The following is a 5,746-nucleotide window of genomic DNA, read 5'->3' on the forward strand; positions in this document are numbered from 1 at the left end:
CACACCAGATGCCGGCGTTAATCTTTTTCTATAAGAAAGCTATGAGTGTACACATTGTAATTCGAAGGCTAATAGTGTGAAAGCAAATGAAGAACTGTATATTGTATCTTTAAGCTGCTTGTTGATAAATCTGAGATCACCAAACACTGCGACTTATGTGTTAAAGGCAAGTTAAAAGCTGTATATATCCCTTACCAACCGACTCACACAGTTTACAGGCTTAGCGAACGGTGCTACAGTGACCTCCAGGTCGCCCAGTAGTACATGAACATCGATATCATAAACAGGCTTGAGTCTCAGGATTTCACTACGGTTTCCACATTGCACTTCCTAACGAGCAGAGATTTTGCTTAACAACAATAACGTCGGTCGACTTCTCACCGAGGTTTCCCCTTTTGGGTGCCTAATACTTCCACAGCAGAAAATGCATAGGCAGGAGATAAAGTAAAGAATATGCTTCAAACGAGACGTATTCAGACTCTCTCAGAAGATTTAGGGGTTTACGGCCCACACGACACGATGAAAGGGCACATACGTCTCCTACTTCTTGACTTGGTCATGTTTCGTTCAAGGGTATCAGGGTAGGAGTACGCCTTCTCATGGGCTGGTAATAATATTCGTACTCACACACTCCCAGAAATCTATAAGCTACGTACTCTCGCCCGAACATGCTTACAGGAGGCACGCGCTTGTAACCTTTGTGGTTATGTTTAAATTGAGAGCAAGGCGGCCACGAAGCAACTCAAACACTACTCCCAAGTTGGCCTGTGGGCACTACTTTGGATACATCAACAACTCTTCTACCCCCATTATTATAGCGTCCCGAATCTTGCGACCTAAGTTGGCCTGTGAGCACTACTTAGATACATCAACGACTCTTCTACCCCCCATTATTATAGGGTCCCGAATCTTGCGACCTAAGTTAGCCTGTGGGCACGGCACTACTTGGATACTTCAACAACTATTCTACCCCCCATTATTATAGGGTCCCGAATCTTGTGACCCAACGGTTAGATAGATACTCAGAATTTTCAATTTATTATTATCGAAGAAATGCATAAATAGTCTCCTAACTGCCGCTAGTCTCTCCTAACTGCCGCTAGTCTCTCCTAACTGCCGCTAGTCTCTCCTAACTGCCGCTAGTCTCTCCTAACTGCCGCTAGTCTCTCCTAACTGCCGCTAGTCTCTCCTAACTGCCGCTAGGCGATGCGATCAATCACGCCTTCGTCTTACAACACCCTTGCTAACTAATTCCTAAACACCAGTGCACTGAATATTGTCGACCCCAACCAGGGCTATATTCCTGCGGTTGCAAATCTTTTACATACTTGACTTGCAACAGGCAGAAATACAGTCCCTAAAAATACTTCTTTAACCTCCAGTTTGCCACAGCACACAACAAGGAACAAGTGTCACAATGTCGATCTGTCTTTGCCTGACCCCTCTCCAAGGTTGATCTCACAGCTCCAGCGGTCGCTACTATTCCTCCGCCAACATTGACACTACCCTTGACTCCGCAACACCGGTTTTGTCGTATAGAGTAGTGATTTCCTCATGACATGCAGTCGACCCGCTCTGGTCCCATCCCGCTGATACCAGATATACCTCCCACCGTCTTTCTGACGCCGCCAGCTGCACTTCCACGATCGTTCTAAAAGCCTCGCCTTAAAGGGCCTCGTCGCCCTCCTCCGTCAGGCTTTACTCACTCATCGACATGTATGCCTCCCCTCTACACATGTGATGGTAACCTGCTCTGCTGGACCTATACTATTTGGAAAGCATACCTCTGACTCGCATGTCCCCACTAAACACTACTTTCGTCGCAGCAACACATGATTATGAACCTGCGGAAGAATCCGTCGCCTACTTTCATTCACACCCCGCAATTGTCCCCTATATCCCGTCCTGAAGTGTTCCTGTATGAAACCGCGTCATTCCACAACCCTAACGTGCCAAAGTCTATTGTCGCTACTTGCAAGTCCAAGTCCTGGCGCTTCTGGGCAGCCGCCATCGAAACGGAACACAGCAACCATATTTACTATGATCACTTAGTCGATATTACACCTCTCTCTACTAAACTATGAAAACTTGAAAAGTTCACCCGCTTCAAGTCCAGAATGATGGTGCGGGTTGACGAGCAGCAACATGGTGATAGTTTTACTCACGCGTACACCCCGGCGGCACACTCAACCGCCCCTCGCCTCGTTTTCGCCAATGCCGCTTTTGAGCGTAAAGTCATGCATATATTACTTTGACGTAGCATCAGCTCACCCTCCTAAGCGGTCCGTCGAATTGGGCCACTATCAAAATCTTAAAAATCCAAGAGTTCAAATAAATCGACAAATACATATATGAAATAGAGTCTTCTGCTATGTGTATAGCGCTATTCTTTGGAATAATAATAGCGGGATCTTTTTTTTTGAAAGTATGAAGTTGAGTGCGAGGGTCTTATCTGCACATGCCAATATATGCTCATGATTCCACGGCCAGTCAATACCCTCCTGGACCTCGCAACTGTGGTAGTCTCGGGTTGGTAGGTCTCGGGTTGTGCCCAGTGTTTACTTGGTTGGTATGAGCGTTCACCATAAATGTGTTGACTGATTGTTATGACACGGTTAGATGCGCTTCTTAGTCGTTGCATGTGTACATATTATGATTGTATCCAGTTCTTTTCTTGCTGATGCTGTTCTACGGCAGTATCCTTTCTGATCAAATTCAGCTTTCATTCCTATTAGCAATCTAACTGTCTGCTAGATTTGGATTGGCATACGCAGAATTAATTTATTGTCGTTGTTGATCTCTAAATCGAGAATTCCACATCCTCCTCGATCTCGATTTCCATATCTGTTGTTGACTCCTGCTCGTTGTTTTGATATCGGTCGGGCGACCAGTTTGAGTGGGTCTCAGAGTTGTCTCTAGAATCACGGCCAGGTCTTGATTTTTGAAACTTATCTCGATCAAATAATCTTCCCCGACCATGGTAGGCTCCTTGGCCTCTGAATCCTCCTGGGGGTCTCTGTAGCTGCGGTTCTGACTGAAATTTGGTAATCTGCAATTTTTTGCAATGTGTCCATAATTTTGCACTGGTGACACTTAAGCTTAGTACAGGCAACAAAAGCGCTACCAGAAGTCGATGATACGATGGTATCAAGAATCCGAACTTCGATTTCCGTTGCAGTCTGTTGTACATAGGCTAAAGCAACCCTGTAGCTTAAATAACATAGCATTGTCGGACAGCAGATGAGTTACTATAGAGATATAATTCTTGCGATGAGCACCGGATAAAATATTAGTTTTTCGGCATCAGAAAAATTAGTACTCATGTTAACACCTCGATAAATTTTGTGTTCAGGTGAAAAAGAAACTGATCGATATTCTCGTTGTTGCGTTGTTGAATTGTGCCAAATTTATCAAATTTATGTCTCATGCGTTTACTACATTTATATTTGACCCTCATTGGAAACCTGGTAATAGTTTCCCATTCCGCTTGCACCAGAACCTATACCACCACCACAAGCTATATACTCCCACCACCTGCGCCTATCGCATTGCCATATTACCTATCCCACCCCCCCCAATCCCTTCCCAACGCCATTTTAATCACCGATCACTTCGGATTTAATGCCAACCTGGCTGCTTTTTATACTTACACCAGAACGTCTACGACCCTGGTTCTGACGCTGACTTCATCGACTACGAGCCTACTGCATTTCGTGCCCATATAGCATCGCTTGTGACTTGCACTTGCATTGGCCATACCCTCTAGAATCTGGGTTTCGTCCAAAGTGAACAAGATGAATGCGTATGGCTGCATAACGATGGCAACATCACTGTCATCATATACGCTTTAGAATTTTGCTCTCATCATATATCATATACCGGCTGCCACCAAGAACTCAGGAGCCGCCCAGTGGATATTCTTTTAACTGTCGCTGGCCAACAGTACGAATAGTCTCAGGGGCTCCGAAAGCGTCAACATCATCTAAAGAGACTAATCCTTCAGATGTTTCTTAGTAACTAGTTGTTTATTATAAAGTGAAAAACCTATTTACAATGAACAACATATGGTCCCTTTCTAGGGTCGCGTGGCAGCCACAGGAAAAACTCGGTTAAGGTTTAAGACTTCAGAAGGGATAAAACTAGGGTTGTCCTGAAACACCCCCGGATACCGTAGAGCGAGTTGGTTGTGTTTGATCTGACATTGACAAATCACGGAAAGTGATGTATGTTCAGGTCGAGCTAGGCCCTTCGTAAGGAGGTCGACAGGATTATCGTGCGTGGAGATATAATCCAGTTCGATCATTCCCTGCCGAACGGCAGTCCCTGATATAGTGATGTCTGATGTATGTGTGTTTAAGTCCTTTCGGAGTGCCTGTACCCAGAGCAATTTTGGTAGCGCTCTGGATGTCGATATGTAGGCGGGTAGGTAGTGTAAGTTTGTAGCCTAATTGCTTTCATCAGATTGTGTATCCAGGCTATGGATCGCGTAGTTTCGAAGCCGGCGATGTATTCTACCTCTCCAGAACTTATGGAAACTGTTTTCTGTATTTGGGGTCAATATAAATGGAGCAGATAAGGGTGCCGGTTTGAGACTTGCGCGTGAGTGTGCATGATGCCCAGTCAGAGTCGCTATAGGATAAGAGGGCAGTGTTGAGTGTTTGGTCGGATGTGCGTGGGTGATAGATATATAAGGGCAAAATGAATAGTGTCAGCGAGGTATAGGAGGATACGGAGCAGGGCGTCATAGTGGAGTGCACGCGATGTCCAGTCGCATCGTGTTGGCCGCGAAGCCCAGTGCACCCAGGAGGCTGCAAAATTTGCCCGTAAAGATATCGCCAGCGAGTGCACCCGGGTGAGTGGTGATATCAGGGGTCGTTCTGTGTAGGAGAGTTCTGTATGTGAAAGGTATCCAGCATGCGCTATATGTAGGCGTCTTGGAGCAATGAGATGGCACCAGAGCCGTGCTGAATTACTCGGAAACCAACTACATGACGGGCTATGCCGAGATTCGTCATGTTGTAGTGAATAGAGAGATACATAAAAAACCATATGTTGTCAGTAGTAGTAGAGTCGACAGCTGGAAGTATTTCACCAACGTAAAAAATGACTACGGAATTTCGCGTCCGATGAATCCAAATAGTTTCGTCAGCATCAGATTGCACAAATTCAGAGGCACATACATAGTTTGGCGCCGATGTCAAAGTTCCAAAGGCGCCCTAGAAATAGGCAGATGTGACATCGAAGTGATGCACACAACCTTTCTGTCGAAAGCGGCCTTCGCAAAGAATAGACGGAGTGCGGTAGAGTGGGCGGCCGGAGTATAGGTGTCAGTAAAACTGTCACCATGCTGTTGTTCATCCCCACGAGCCACCATGCGCGCTTTGTAGCGTATGAGGTGGGCGTGCTCGTTGTGTTTTAAAGCAAAGACGTATTTACTATGAATAATAGTAGAGTTTGGTGGGATCGATGTGAATCAACGGCTAGATCGTTTCGCAAATGGTTTCCACGTTCGGTTTCAATGGCGGCGGCCCAAGCTGGCCAGAATTTCGATTTGCGGGCAGCAGCGATGGATTTCGGTACGTTAGGATTATGAAATGAAGCGGCTTCGAAAAAGTCGTTTCAGTGCGGACGGTAGGGGCGGGGGTAATGGACCAGATAGCTGGAATATGGTGGGAATGATGGTTGAGATATGCGACGGAGGCCTCGGCGGAGTCAATAGACATTGGGGTGTCGCTAAACATAGTAG

The sequence above is a fragment of the Sphaeroforma arctica genome (assembly GCF_001186125.1).
Source record: "Sphaeroforma arctica JP610 unplaced genomic scaffold supercont1.435, whole genome shotgun sequence".
In the NCBI taxonomy this organism is placed as follows: domain Eukaryota; class Ichthyosporea; order Ichthyophonida; genus Sphaeroforma; species Sphaeroforma arctica.